The 16,229-nt window shown below is 48.0% G+C and overlaps 1 protein-coding gene across 2 annotated transcripts in view; it reads right to left on the bottom strand.

Moving 5' to 3' along the window:
- The window catches only part of RNF24 (ring finger protein 24), an 87,199-nt gene extending 86,211 nt beyond the window's left edge, over positions 1-988 (bottom strand). The window contains exon 1 of one of the 2 annotated variants that reach the window (XM_081207463.1): positions 839-988. The gene's annotated coding sequence lies outside the window, so the exon portion shown is untranslated. The remainder of the gene's footprint in view (positions 1-838) is intronic. The other variant, XM_081207460.1, reaches the window with a different exon arrangement.
- Between the last annotated feature and the right edge of the window lie 15,241 nt (positions 989-16,229).

The raw sequence follows: 16,229 nt of genomic DNA, 5'->3' as shown, positions 1-16,229 counted from the left end.
CTCCCAGCCCCACAGATGAGACAAGATTCCTTCCCCGCGGCTCTACAGCGCCCCCTGGCAAGAGCCGTGTGCACTACCCTACAGACTGCCCCGTCGCATCTTCTCACAGCCCTATAGACGGGACCCCCAACCGTAGCCCAAGACCCAGCTACCCCCTCCTCATTGCCCCCAGGGAAGGCCATCTTCAGAGCGCCCTCCGGCCCATCTCAGCCCCATAAGAAGACAGAGAGCAGGGAGCGTGCAGAGAGGACCACCCAGCATCTCTGGAGAAAGGCCGCCCCATAGAGACCCACAAGGACAGACCACCCGCCTCTCTCCCAACCAGTAGCTGGAGCCAAAGGCACCCCAGGCGGACGCTCTTTTCCTTGGGGAACTGGGGGCAAAGAGGGAAGAGAGAGAGGACAGGCGGGTGGCCCCCCACCTCCTCCCTTCCTAGTCTCCCCCCACACCCCAAATCCCCCATAGATGCTGCCACTGGGAAGGGGAAAGACAGCGCAGACAGCAACCCCTCTCCCAACGCGCATCTCTCCTCTCTTTGTTGTAAGTCACAGACAGGACTGCCCTCTCTCTGCGCAGCCAAGCAGGCAGGCAGGGGCAAAGAGAAACACCTCAGAGCACCCCCCAAAATTTTATTTTTCTATTGCACGAGATACAGAAAGCTGCAAAACCCCATTTTTTTGCACGGAAGGCTGGAGACCTTAAGGGAAAATACCCAGACACCTCATTTTTGCATGGCAGGCTGGAAACGACCCCGACCCACACACCCCACCCCAGCCTGAATGGAGAAGAGGGGTGAGTTTTTTGGGGGGTCAATGCACACGCAGGACTAGCTACTCACCCAGAGGAGATGCTGCTGCCTGCGCGCCGGCGGAAGAGTCTGCTCTGCTCCGAACGTTGGCAGCCGCTTCACAGGCACAGGCGCCGCTCAATGCCAGGCGGGATGGAACGCAGGCACACAACAGCGGGAAAGGGACCCGGATGCTGGAACACTCCGCCCCGCGAGCGTCTCCCTTCACCCCCCCCGTCCCGCCCCGTTTCTCAGGCCCCGCCCACAGGCTTTGCCCGTCGAAGGGCAAGGAAAAAGCGCCCCGTGGCGTGGCTTCCCGCTCCGTAGTGCGCAAGCGCAATTCTGCTGCCTTTTTTTAGCTGGCTTCGCACAGGGAGACAGTGGGAACTCATGATATGATATGATATGATATGATATGATATGATATGATATGATATGATATGATATGATATGATATGATATGATATCCTTTTTTATGTTGTGCTATTCTTAATCACAGCCAATATAATATAATTGTAATAAATGATCATCAAGAACATAATAAATGCAGTGATTAAGAATAGCATAAAACAATGCAAGCAGCAAATTATTAGTCTTACAGTGTCATCAATAAAACTACTAGCACATTTGCAAAGATAAGTCAAGGTCTGGAAGAGTTTCAAATTGGGTGGGGGACCCCCACACCCTCCAACATTTCTCTGATGAAACTAGGGACTCTCTACTCCCTAATAATAATCTTATTATTCATACCCAGCCCACCTGACTGGGTTGCTGCAGCCACTCTAGGCAGATTCCAACATATATAAAAACATCATAAAACATTAAATATTCTAAAAAAAAAACTTCCCTCTACAGGGCTGCCTTCAGATGTCTTCTAACGGTTGTAGAGTTATTTATCTCCTTGGCTCTGAGGTGGCATAACTCCATACCCTCCAACATTCCTCCGATGAAAATAGGGACGTCCTAAGGAAAAGGGGATCTTCTGGGATCAAATCAGAAACCAGAACGGCTTCTGTAAATCTGGGACTGTCCTTGTAAAATAGGGATACTTGGAGGGTCTAGCACCCACATGTTGAGATTAATAATAATAATAATAATAATAATAATAATAATAATTTCTGCAGCTTTGGGCAAGCATCTTTCCATCCAAACCCTGTTATCTGAGATCCTTCCCTTTTAAACTGGTTTGAATCCAGGGTCTTTCCACATGCAAAATACGGGATCTGCTTTTGAGCACTTTCATCGAGGAGATCAGTGAGAGCAAAACTGGGCTGCTAAGTCCAGTGTCTTCCTCTCTTTTGGGGGGGTATGGTGAACAGTGGGCCTCTGAAACTGGCGTGTCTTCCTAACACTGGCCAGATGGCCCAGAATGGACTTTGTCAAAGAGTGTGGCTGGAATAGGAAAGAAAGCATTTTAAAATCCAGTTGGTCTCCAAGCTTGGAACAGCATAAAAAGGTAAAGGGACCCCTGACCATTTGGTCCAGTCGCGGACGACTCTGGGGTTGCGGGGCTCATCCCACTTTATTGGCCGAGGGAGCCGGCGTACAGCTTCCAGGTCATGTGGCCAGCATGACTAAGCCGCTTCTGGCGAACCAGAGCAGCGCACGGAAACACAGTTTACCTTCCCACTGGAGTGGTACCTATTTATCTACTTGCACTTTGACATGCTTTTGAACTGTTAGGTGGGCAGGAGCAGGGACCGAGCAACGGGAACTCACCCCATCACAGGGATTCAAACCGCCGACCTTCTGATCGGCAAGCCCTAGGCTCAGTGGTTTAACCCACAGCACCACCCGCGTCCCTTTGGAACAGCATACTTTACTGCTATTGCATGTCTAGGGGGGTGAGGGTGCCAGGGGGCACCCATCATGGTGGGAAGAGCATCCTTTAGAAGACAGAGATGGTGGAAACAGCTAGAGGCGGCGAGGTCTATGGAATTGCTTCATGCAGTTTAAATGTCCCCAGCAAGAAAGTGAAAATGAAATAAATCAAAGTCCGATTCACCATCTTTTCCTGGTGCCACACAGTGGTGTTGCATGTGGCAGTGGGGCAGTCGCCCTGGGCTCAGTTTTATTGGGGTGAGCCAGACCCTCCAAGTGTCCCTAATTTCCAGGGACGGTCCCTGATTTAGAGAAGCCATCCCAGTTTCTGATTTGATCCCAGAATGTCCTGTGTTTCCTAAGGATGTCCCTATTTTCATCAGAGAAATGCCGGAGGGTATGGAGTTATCCAACCCCCGAGCCGTCTGAAGGCAATCCTGTCTGGGGAAGAGGTGTTTTAAAAAAATGTTTAATGTTTTATTATATTTTTATATATGTTGGAAGCTGCCCAGACTGCTGGGACAACCCAATAAGATGCATGGGGTATAAATAGTAAATTGTGGAATGGAACGTCCCTATTTTCATCGGAGAAATGTTGGAGGGTATGGACTGCATTTTGCTCCTCCTCAGGATGATGATGCAGCAGAGCGTCAGGAGCAGGAGTCAGAAACATGTCAGCAATAAATCAACCGGTATCAGTGAAACTAACTCTTTCTTCAAGGAAACACAATCGACCCAGGAGGTGCAGGAACTTGTCCTGGTAGATCTTGCAGTGGTGGGGACTGAAGGTCCCCAGCTTTCTACGGTTGGCTACCTAAGTCTCCTCATCCCTTGGGTCCTTCCCAAGGAGGGTTGCCACCTTTGTTCTGGCAAAATGTGGGGCGGGGTGGTTGGGGGGCATTCAAAGCAATGCATTGCAATCTATTGCAGCCTAACAGAAGGGCCCCTCTGGAATTTGTCACACACACAAATTTGTAAATCTGTCTGTGCTTGGCTACCCAGAGCTTAAATACATGGCCTTTCATGCGCCCTTTCAAACACATGCATAGGGAATCCCTAACTTGGCAGAGAGAGAGAGAGAAGACCTGAAATACAGGACAAAACTCTATATGACGAAGCATTTTACATCGAAATACGGGACAATCCTGTATTATACAGGTGGCAACCCTATTCCCAAGCAACCTGAGACTTTGCCGATGTGCCTTGCCTTTGCTCTGCCCTGTTCATGCCTCTTTTGGTCCTGGGAGACCAGTGGGGAGGGGAGAGGATTGCAGCAGGAGGGGGAGACTCCCTGGCTTCTTCAGAAGCCTGACTCATCTCTGCCTCTTGACCAACCGCCTCTCCAGCCTCTAATTCTGAACTACTCTCTGCCACAGCCTCTTCCTGCTCACCAAACCCTGTTCCCTCCTCAGCTTCTGATGCCTCCTCCTCCCATTCTTCTCCCTCTTCTCCCTCTGACCACATATTGTTGTCCCACCACCAATCCCTGGGCTCTGAGCCTTCTCCCCCTGGGGGTTCCCTTGGGGGTTCCCCAGCTGCTGCCTCCCACCATTCCTTTGTATCCAGCCAGACCATGGCACAGAGTGATGTTTTGGAAGGCAAGGGGGTTGTGTCTGCCAGGAGATGGCCTCCTGCAGAGGGGACTTCCCCTGAATTTCCCCCTAAAAAACTTGGTGAGGAATTTTGCTGCTGCTTTCATGCTCCCAGATCCAAGCCGAAAGTTCTGCAGCAAAAGTCACTTCAAGATATTTGCTCTCTGGACTCCTGGCTTTACGCATCGTGACGTGCGTTGGCTTCCAGAGGTAGTTCAAGGTAGCCTGGCTTGTGTGAGCGAATAGCGTTGCATCACAGGCTTGAACTCCATGCCTGCCAACTCCCATGATTTATGCAAGCCATTGCATAATGGCGGAAGCCCATGTCTGCTCTTCAAAACAAACCTTTCTAGTCATTTTCTGCAACACCCGGGGGCTGGATCCAGGGTTCTGGAGGTCAAAGGCAGTGATTCATTGGGTAGAGCTTTGGGGAATGAAGAACTAAATGAATAACATCTCTGGAAACACGCAAAAGGTAAGCCCAGTTCCACAATTGGTGGAAATGTTTCCTTTTTTAAAAAAAAAGTTTTTATTTATACTTTTCAAGTTTATACATTTCATTAGTTTTACAATCAATTTAACATTTCAAAATTTGACTTGCATCCCCCTCTTTCTACGGTTCCTTAAATTTGTTTTTAATATCTTCTGCATATCCAAATTGAATTATTTTGCTCGTTTATTCATCTTCTTTAAATATATACTCTTATAGAACTGCAGATTATTACAATAATCCTGCCAATGTTTCTATCTGTTTATAATTCATCTGTAAATATCCAATAAACCATTTCCATTCTTCTATAAAAAGTTTGTTACAGTAACTTGATTTCTTATTCTTCCAGTAAGTTTTGCCATTTCTGCATCTTCCATAAGTTTTTGTATCCATTCTTCCTTTGCTGGGACTTCTGCTTCTTTCCACTTTGGGGCAAGTAGCATTCTTGCTGCTCTAGCAGCGTACATAAATAAATTTCTATTCAATTTAGGTAGTTCGGTCCCTATAATTCCAATCTCCCTTTAGCGAAGAGGTGGGGAGCTTCTTTTCTGTTCAGTGTTACATGTCTTAAGGGACCAGTTATGGGACCAGTTATGGACCACAGGTATGAAGTTTACACATGTAATGCCTTAAGAGAGAATATTATGAAAATGATATACAGGTGGTACATGACACCAGTCAAGCTTGCAAAAATCTATCATTTGCCCAATAATAAATGTTGGAAATGTAAGGAAACTGAAGGCACATTCTTTCACCTTTGGTGGACGTGCCCAAGGATTAAGGCTTTCTGGGAGATGATCTATAATGAAATGAAAAAGGTATTTAAATATACCTTCCTGAAGAAACCAGAGGCCTTTCTCCTGGGCATGGTTGGCCAATTGGTGCCAAAGAAGGATAGAACTTTCTTTATGTATGCAACAACAGCAGCAAGACTACTTATTGCAAAGTATTGGAAGACACAAGATCTACCCACCCTGGAAGAATGGCAGATGGTGGTGATGGACTACATGGAATTGGCGGAAATGACTGGCAGAATCTGAGACCAGGGAGAAGAGTTGGTGGAAGAAGATTGGAAGAAATTTAAAGACTATTTACAGAAATACTGCAAAATTAATGAATGTTAGAATGATGTCAGAATGAAGTTAAGTGGTTTTAGCAGCAATGTTACAAAGGAGTATGTAAAAATGGTTTGTTAACAGGTGAGAATCCAAAGTTACAATATATTAAGTTAAAGGATTAGGATAAAAACAAAGAGGGAAAGGATTTGCTGAATTAACTAACTGAACTGGAATACAAAAAAGGGAGGTGTGAAGAGGTCAGGGAAACAAGTAAATGAAAGACAAGACATGGAAAGACTGATTTGTTTTTAAGTGTTTTTATTTTTCTGTATTTTGTATTTTTTCTTTTCTTTTTTTCTTTTTCTTATTTTTGTAACCTTTTTTGAAACTTTAATAAATATCATTAAAAAAAAGATTCCTGCATTGCAGGGGGTTGGAATAGATGACCTTTGGGGGTCCCTTCCAACTCTGCAATTCTATGATTCTACGAGGGGCACCAGCAAGTGAGTTTAAAAACAAACACATCCCCAGCTCTAGCCTGGGACTTTCTTCACGCAAAGCAATTGCTGTACCTCTGAGTTATGGCTCTAGCTGCCACTGCAAGGAACGCAGAAAAAATATGGCCCGTCCCTGTTCTCAGACATCATTTGACAGGGATACGGGCAGCAGTTCCCACCGCTGTCACAGATCCAGGGTAGCATTCTGCTGCCAAAAGTTTTGCAAGCCCTTCTTAGAGGTGTGCAAAATCAGCACCTGGGCTTGCTGTGTAATTCTCAGCCTTTCAGCCACCATCATTTTAATCTGGGATGACGGGAAAGCCCTCCGTGCCAGGAAAATAAAACCCCGTGCATTGTTGTGTAATAAGCGACTGGGAGAGCTCGCAAATTCTCCCCGAGATTTTGACACAGGTAAGCTGACGGCACTTGGCCTAAGCCCAGGGAATCAGCAGGATTTCGGAGAGCGCCGTTCTTAAGGGTTCAACTTAACTGGTCTCTGTGAACGACGCAAGCAGCTTTCCCTCTTATTGCTGTATTTTGGAAACAGGGCTTTTCTGGCCGGAGGGACGTGTGAGCGATATGAGACAGGGCCAAACAGCCAGGCAGCCTGGTCCTAATGAGAACCTTATTACTCCTGTGGGAATCCCCTGCCCAGAAAGGAGAGGGGTTTTCCCAAAGGCTATTTTCATGAACAGTCGTCTGTGGTCAATTCCAGCAGTAGCTCGACTCTGGATGCTTCCCAACGTGGCTGGTTTAGAGTGGGGAGGTAGGAACCTCTTTTTTAGCCTAGGGGCCACATTCTCTCCTAGGCCAACTTCCAGGGGCCATGGCCCAGTGGTGGGCAGAATCAGGAGCAAAAGTGGGCAGAGCAAGAAATGTTAATTTAATCACACACCCCTCTCTACTGTCAGGAGAGAGCTGGCAGTAAATCACCTTGTGCAAGTTGGGGTTAACGCTTTGTGAGCAAAAATGTGATCTGCACAGACTTGCTGGAGTGTCAGGCCCAGTGCTTTTTTTCTAGAAAAAAGGTGCAGGAACTCTGCCCTGTCCCTCCTGCAAGCCGGAGAGGCAGGACTGTTAAGTTGTGGGTGATCATATCAGACGACACAGCGATTCTTCAAACAGCTCTTGTTTATTCACAGGCCAGAACAGAACTGAACTGAAGGGTTCAGTCAGCCTGCTTATATAGAGCTCCAGTACAATGTAACTGTAACAATTTTCTAAAACTATCCAATCACTGAACATCACTTTTGATCCCTTATTTGCATAACTATCTACAGTATGCCCCTGCTGGCCCAGGGTGAGAACTTCAGTACATAACAAGGGCAGCTTGCAGAACTGAGGCACAGGAAAGTCTTCTTCCCGCACACCAGTTGTTAGCCCGGGAGGCTGAAAAGCCTCATTAAATCCCCACAGTGCTTCTGGTTCATGAGAATGCCCTCTCCAAGATGTCCTCTTTGCACTCTAGGGAGAGTTTTCTTGTGAGTCAGAGGCGTGGTGTGGGACGAGGTGTTGGAACTGCGTTCTGGTGCATTCCGGCTGAAAAAAAGCCCTGGTCGTGCCTACTGAGAATAGCAGCTCATCTACAGCAGGTTTTGATCCCATAAAGCAGTTGCTGAGACTGAAGGTCCACAGCTGCCTAAGTCCCCTCCTCTCCAGGGTTTCCCCCAAGCAATCTGAGACTGTGTGAAGCTAACTTCTCCGCCCTCTTCATGTCTCTTCTGGTTCTGGGAGACCAGTGGGGAGGGGAGCTTGTCGCAGCAGCAGGAGGAGACACTCGTGACTCCTCACCAACCAGACTCATCTCTGCCTCTGGGCCTTCCTCCTCTCCTGCTTCAGCTTCTGCCTCTGATTCTGGACTGCTGTCTGCCACAGACTCTCCCAACTCACTGAGTCCTGTTACCTCTTCAGCTTCTGACACCTCCTATTCTGCTTCTTCTTCCTCTTCCCACTCATCGTTGTCCCATCACCACTCCCCGGGCTCTTTGATGCTGCTAATGCAGTGGTTCGACTTCACCCCTGGAGGCAGACAGATGCCTGCAACACCTCCCAGGAGCCCCAGACAGCATGAACAATGGCTATGGATGCTCGGAGTTGCACTTCAGAAACATTAGGAGGGCCACAGGACCCCCACGTCCAATGTAGCATGGTTCATTTTCCCCCATGGGGCTTGAAACAAAACCAAGTGGTCAAATGCATCGAGCCCAAAAATGTCAGACTTCAGGGAATTGACTTCCTCCCCTGTGGCAGTAGATAAGCAGAACAAAGGAAAAGGAGTATTCTTACCAGTTAGAAACTTTAATAATCTCAGCGAGAGAACAAAGAACACATCTTCTAGTAATGGCGGTGCTCCCAATTAAGGATTCCACCCCCTTCTGTCCCTGTTAATCTACGTCACTTCTACATCTTGTAATCTGAGCTTGTACCCCAGGCATGGGCAAACTCCGGCCCTCCAGATGTTTGGGACTACAATTCCCATCATCTCTGACCACTGGTCCTGTTAGCTAGGGATGACGGGAATTGTAGTCCCAAACATCTGGAGGGCCAGAGTTTGCCTATGCCTGTTGTACCCTCTGTGCTTTCTGTCCTGCCACTTACTGAGCTCTCCATGGCCTTGGAGAAGGTGGGCAAATGCTGCCCAGAGACTGTGAATCTGCTAACCCTCTCTCTTCCAGTGTTTCTTCTCCTAGTTATTCCCCATCCAGTATTTCCCAGCTTCTGCATTTCTGAACTATGTCCCTCTGCAAGCCACTGTTCCAAATCTATACTGTCCTCCTGCTCCTGGTCCCCAACAACAAAGCTCCTTCTGCAGTGCTCCATGAGACCCGACAGTCAGTTTGATGTTGGGTCTTGCAGAATGCATTCCAATGGACTTTCCATAGCCCAACATCTGGACAGAGGACCAACACGTCCCGCCCTTCAGGAGGGCTGCACCAGCTGATATTCCCTACTCTGCACCCTTAATCGAAGTGCATGGAGTGGCGGCTTTAGTTCTTATGCTATAGCCCAAAAGATCGTCGGCTGCTCTTGCTCTGGCCTCTCTCCACATGTGAGATTTCAGGGGACGGAGTCAGCAGTGTGGGGGGCCCCCGAGCTACAGGCAGGAGGACGTCTCTTGCCTGTGGTGTTGCTATCGGCCATTCCACATATATTTGCGGTGACAGAATGGGCCAGATTGCTGACGCAGCCCACCGAGGACAATGTGTTCTGCAGGAGCATGCTGTTCCTTTGTTGTTTCATAGCTAGCACAGAAGCCAAACTATTGCATAGCCTCCAGGATTTCTCCGATGAAAATAGCAACGTCCTATTCCACATCAGGAAGCTGCTCCCACGTTTGATCTCTCGCCACACGCATAGATGTCATGTAAACATTGACGTTGGTCACTTTGAGCCAATTGCAATCTCTCCGCCCCATCTACCTCGCAGGGTTGTTGCAAAGAAAAAATATGTGAGGGAAGGGCAACACCTTCAACAGATAAATGGAATGAAATAAAATTGCAGCTGTAAGTTGCCCTGAGTCCCTGCCATGGAAAAAGGCAGGAGATGTTGTTGTTGTTGTTGTTGTTGTTGATGATGATGATGGAAACTGTGAGAATGATCATGAACATGTTGTTGTGGTGTAGGGGGCCAGTGTGGTGTAGTGGTTAAGAGCGGTAGTTTCCTAATCTGGGGAACCGGGTTCGCGTCTCTGCTCCTCCACATGCAGCTGCTGGGTGACCTTGGGCCAGTCACACTTCTGTAAAAAGGATGTCACATAGAGGAGGGAGAAAGGTTGTTTTCTGCTGCTCCAGAGAAGCGGACACGGACCAATGGATCCAAACTACAAGAAAGAAGATTCCACCTAAACATTAGGAAGAACTTCCTGATAGTAAGAGCTGTTCGACAGTGGAATTTGCTGCCAAGGAGTGTGGTGGAGTCTCCTTCTTTGGAGGTCTTTAAGCAGAGGCTTGACAACCATATGTCAGGAGTGCTCTGATGGTGTTTCCTGCTTGGCAGGGGGTTGGACTCGATGGCCCTTGTGGTCTCTTCCAACTCTATGATTCTATGATTCTATGATTCTATGATTCTAAGTCTCTCAGCCCCACTCACCTCACAGAGTGTTTCTTGTGGGGGAGGAAGGGAAAGGAGAATGTTAGCGCTTTGAGGCTCCTGAAGGGGAGTGAAAGGCGGGATATCAAATCCAAACTCTTCTTCTCTTCTTCTTGTTTAGTCGTTTAGTCGTGTCCAACTCTTCGTGAACCCATGGACCAGAGGACGCCAGGCACTCCTGTCTTCCCCTGCCTCCCGCAGTTTGGTCAGACTCACGTTTGTAGCTTCAAGAACACTGTCCAACCATCTCGTTCTCTGTCGTCCCCTTCTCCTTGTGCCCTCCATCTTTCCCAACATCAGGGTCTTTTCCAGGGAGTCTTCTCTTCTCAGGAGGTGGCCAAAGTCTTGGAGCCTCAGCTCCATGGCTTTAACCATGGCTTTAACTTTATGGACCTTTGTTGGCAAGGTGATGTCTCTGCTTTTTAAGATCATGAACATACCAGACAGTAAATCCTATTGAACAGTGGGACTTAGTTCTGAGTAAAAACGCTTTGGATTGCAGTGTAAGGCTGCACAGTCTTTACCCAGTTACCTTGAATACAGTGGGACTTACTTCTGAGTAGACAGTGCAAGACTTTGTCTACAGCAAAGGAATCAACACTCCCCGCATTTTCCTAAGGAGGGGCTGGTCGCGGAAGCATTGCAATTAAATAATTTAAAGTGAATTGGTGACCTTTTCCTTCAAAATTATAGGAAGGGCTTTGTATGCCAGCTTCACAGTTTGCTTCATTTGGTGCAGGAATTTTATTTTCCATAGAAACAGGACTCCGTTTTTGCACCCACACACTTTTAATGGTTCTCCAATATGTGGAGGGGAGGAAAAAGGAAAAGCGGGACAGTCCAGGATCAAATCAGGAACCGGGATGGCTTCTGTGATTCCAGGACTGTCCCTGGAAAATTGGGACAGTTGGAGGGTCTGCTCCTTTACGAAGCTTCCCAGGAGTGGGGCAGGTGGGGAAACAAACCACAATTTTTCCAATCTCTGGGCCCTTAGTTTTAAGTCTTTTACTGCCCAGCACTTCCCAATAGCTTCTCAGCCCTCATCTTTCTCCCGCTGTCCTCCTTTCCTGAAAAAAGCATGGCCTTTTTGTGGACTTTCTGTGTCAAAACCAAACGTGAGCTGCATCCAAGACATACTGACCTTTCGTTCCTGTTGCTGACACTGTGCCCTTTGTCTGCGCTCCATTGCTGGGCAGTAAGGACGTTGGCAAACTTTCCATGACATCACAGCAGCTTAGCCAAGAGCTGGAGCTCTTGAGTCTATAGCTAGCAGTAGGACTGGGTGGTATATCAATATACAGTCGTACCTTGGTTTTCGAACAGCTTAGTTCTTGAACGTTTTGGCTCTCGAATGCCGCAAACCCAGAAGTGAATGTTCCAGTTTGCGAACTATTTTTGGATGGCGAGGGGGCTTTCTCTGCTTCTGGTTGGCTGCAGGAGCTTCCTGCGGCCAATCAGAAGCTGCGCTTTGGTTTCCAAATGTTTTGGAAGTCGAACGGACTTCTGGAATGGATTCCGTTCAACTTCTGAGGTACGAATGTATCATCCAAAACCAGTTTGAAGTTCACGTTGTGATAATTGGTTCATAATATTTGAGCTGGCAATATGTGCTGGTCCCGGGGGGGGGGAGGTATTAATACCGTAGCCGAAGTTCAGTCCAGAGTCACTAGCAGGGTAGACGATCACTAGATGAGACGCGAGGTCCGAAACAGGGAGCCGGGCGGGGGAGCAGGAACGCTGGTAGGGCAGCAGCAGGAAGCCAGGCGAGTAACAGGAACACTGGTAGAGCAGAAGCAGGGAGCCAGGCGGGGAACAGGAACACCGGAGAGTCAGGAGCAGGGAGCCGGGTGAGGAACAGGCACACCGGGAGTGCAGATCTAGGTCTGGGTAAAGCAGGTACTCCACAACGACGTTGCTCCCGCAACCTGGGACCGGGCTGCCTGACCTTTATCTTCTTCTAAGGCCGGGGGCGGTCCCGGCCCCCAGGAGCCCCGCCTCTCCTGGCCTTAAGGCGAGCACTCCTCCTGGGAGAGACCAGTTCCCTTCGCCTCTCTGCCCTAAGCCTCTGCAGTTCAGGAGAGGCCGAAGGGTTACTGGGCCCCGGGGGAGGCTCACCTGTAGCCACTGAGTCCTCCAGCACCTCTGGGGCCAGAATGGTTTCACCTGGTGCCTGCCCCTGAGGATCTGGCACAGGTGCAGGCTCCTCAGCATCTAGGCCTTGCCCCAGTTCAGCCGGCCCTGGAGGCGGGGACTCCTGTGCCGGCTGGGATTCCTCCGGTTCACTCTCAGACTCGGAATCCCAGGCCATCACACAATATATCGTGAATCACAATGTATGTAAGGGCTAGGCGATAGCTGGTTTTCAACATCACAATAACTCACCAGCTAAATATCATGATAGCTCACCAGCTAAACGTTGCAGTGTTATCAGCAGCTAAACATTGCAACCCACCACGATGTCTGAAATAAGGATGGAACTATACAGAGGCGAACAGGACAACGTCCTGGCAACTGCTACTACTTAGGGGTCCAAAATAATAAATGACAAATAATCTGGGATAGCTACTGAAAGTGTGAAGTGATGGACATGAGGCAGGAGTTGATAAAGCAGGTGAGCTGCGCACAGGTGGGCTGAAGCGAGCTGCCGGTCAGTCCTGTGGAGCCTCCTTTTATTGAGACAAATATGCAAACCAGGCGGATACATTTTGGGCTGTGACCTTTACACATCTTCCGGTCCCGAGATCGTGGGGTGGTACAAAGTTATTTTGGCACCTGTTTCCACCGCGTCATTTTCCCCTTGCACAGTGTATGACAAAGGAGACAAAAGGTCTCAGAGACAAAGGTTACAGACAGGGCACTGCAGACTACTGAGACCGCAAAAGGTTACACAGAGGGAACGATGTTCAGACAGCTGTGGCTTCTCGGGGGGGGGGTGCCCCGCACCCCTAGGTCACGCGTGCAGGCATACTGTGGCTGCCTGCTGGTGGGGAGTGTGCTCCCTCCAGACCTCACTCCCCACTCCGCAATCATCCCTACAAAAGTGACCATGAGATGATTGATAATATCATCATTTATCAGTTTTTAGAACCTTAAGTAGTAACAGTTCCCAGGTCACTGTCCTGTTTGGCTCTGTGTAGTTCCTTCCTTATTTCAGATATCGTGATATATTGAGATATTGTGGTGTTAGCTGGTGATATATCATGATAGTGAAATCCAGTTATCGCCCAGCCCTAGTGAACAGCCATTTGTCTATATTTTCTGTCTACCAGTCCTCCTGTTTAAGGTTCTTCCAAGATCTCACTGCTCCATGATTCTGTCTCCATGTGGATGTGATCAGCATGCCGGAGGGGTGTTTTGCAGGGCCGGCATTTTTGCTGAACTATTTTTGGTGGCAGAATGTCAATAGATCAGTTTGCTCTGGGAAAACGAAGTGACTAATGGCATTGATTCCACTGAGGCTGACAGCAATCAGTCTGCAATGGATGTCTTAACAAGCCAGCCTGTTATCTAGGCATCGCCTCCTCTTGCATTCTTGCTCTCCATATATCCAATTCAGGGGTTAGAAGAAGAAGACTGAGCTAATCTTGCACAGACACAGACGGTGCTTAAACTCTGGAAAACAAAACAAAACAAAACAAAACGTGATGGGCATCACGGCTGTAAAAAAGCCACCTTTCCTATCTGCATAAGGAATTCTATTGTTGTTATTATCTGTATTTTTAATAGATTTTTTTTTCCTAAGGAGGGCACATCAGAAAAGCAGTGCCTGTTTATTCTCCCATTCTCTTTTCGAACAGGACAGCCAAATCTGTGCCAGATCTGTTTTAGAGGCTGCTTTTCTTTTCTTTTTTTGAAATAATTTTTATTTGATTTTACAAGTATAAAATTACAACAATACCAAATACATATCCATATTTAGAGATTACTCTGAATCTCTAGACTTTCCACCTCCATGGGTCCTATTGTCCACCTTTTCAACTGCATATAATTCAGTAATCCACAATTTATCTCACTCCGTTTTGTCCATAATATTTGCTACATTACAAGTGCTATTATAACCGTTCTAATGTTTTCATCTGCTTACAGATAACTTATAAATTTTTCCCATTCCTTATTAAAGTTTTGGTCTTCTTGGTTTCTGAGCTTTCCGGTCAGTTTTGCCATTTTGGCATAGTCCAGAATCTTAGTTTTGCCATTCTTCTCTGGTAGGGACTTTGTCTTTTTTCCATCTCTGGGCTAGTAGCATCTGTGTGGCTGTCGTCACATACATAAAAAGTCTTTTCTGCTCCTTTGGAATATCAATACCTACAATTCCTAATTTAATAGATCCTTTTAACAATCTTGTTTCAATTCTGATTCTGTCTTCTACCCCTCCCAGTTAGGCGTCATCTGCAAATTTGATGAGCATCTCCTCAATTCCTACACCCAAGTCGTTTATGAAGACCTTGAACAACAACACTTGTCACTCTTTCCCGGGATGATCTATGCTCCACAAACATAGTCGTCTCTGGTGACCAGAGGCTCTTCCAGGCGACCGTGTTTGTGAATGATTGAGCATGAAACCGGAGACCCCCTGAAAGTCGTTTGCCCTTGTATGGGATGACAAAATATGCAGAACTTTGGCTGACCCCTCCGGTGCCAGGAATAGCTCTCTCTGGTTTCAGTAGATGGATTTGCAGGTCCCTGCTTGAGTGGAGAAGTCCAGCTCACCCAAACCCAACCTGATCTGTAATTTCTGGTGCTTGGCAGTGAGTCAGATTGCTTTAATTAGCTTCTGCTGCGGCTGTGTTTAACCTGTCACCCTCTTAATCCTGCCTTTCAGCAGAAGGGATCATTTCAACAGTCTCCCCACCCATTTTCTGACTTGCCAGGATCACTGGTGGTTCATCTTCATATCCTGCTAGGCCGAAGAAGCGCAGGAAGAGTCTGACTCCCACCGTAATCCGCAATCCACTTAAACCAACCTCCCTGTGCTTGGCGTCAGTAGAGCTAATCTGGTTGATGCAGAAGCAGCATCAGCGATGGGCTGTGGGTTTGCCTCATGGGAAGTGGGACTGCATTGCCGACAGAGCGCTTTGTGGGGGGGCTTATGGGCTGAAACTCAAAAGTGGCTGGGTGCGTGGAAACAGCATATCCTGGATTTAACCCATGAGAATTTCGGCAAGTGGCCACACTAGCGTAGTTATCAGGGCTGGATTTAGGTTTGATGAGACCCTAAGCTACTAAGGGTGGTGCTGTGGGTTAAACCACAGAGCCTAGGGCTTGCCGATCAGAAGGTCGGTGGTTCGAATCCCCGCGATGGGGTGAGCTCCCGTTGTTCAGTCTCTGCTCCTGCCAACCTAGCAGTTCGAAAGCATGAAGTGCAAGTAAATAAATAGGTACCGCTCCGGCGGGAAGGTAAACGGTGTTTCCGTGCGCTGCTCTGGTTCGCCAGAAGTGGCTGAGTCATGCTGGCCACATGACCCGGAAGCTGCACGCCGGCTCCCTTGGCCAGTAAAGCGAGATGAGTGCCGCAACCCCAGAGTCGGCCATGACTTGACCTAATGGTCAGGGGTCCCTTTACCTTTATCTTTGAAGCTACTGAAGGTAATGGGGCCCCTTATATGTCCAGCTGTCCTTTATCAACAACAAACTGTTGCTGGTTTTTGTGTTGAATATATGCTATATGGCAGGGGTCAGCAACCTTTTTCAGCCGTGGGCCGGTCCACCGTCCCTCACACCATGTGGTGGGCCGGACTATATTTTTTTTTTTGGGGGGGGGAAATGAACAAATTCATATGCCCCACAAATAACCCAGAGATGCATTTTAAATAAAAGCACACATTCTACTCATGTAAAAACAGGCTGATTCCTGGACTGTCTGCGGGCCAGTTTGAGAAGGCAATTGGGCCGCAT

The sequence above is a fragment of the Podarcis bocagei genome (genome assembly GCF_964188305.1).
Source record: "Podarcis bocagei genome assembly, chromosome: 9".
NCBI lineage: Eukaryota > Metazoa > Chordata > Lepidosauria > Squamata > Lacertidae > Podarcis > Podarcis bocagei.
The sequence above is the reverse complement of the archived record's forward strand: the minus strand, read 5'-3'. Positions and strand labels throughout refer to the sequence as shown.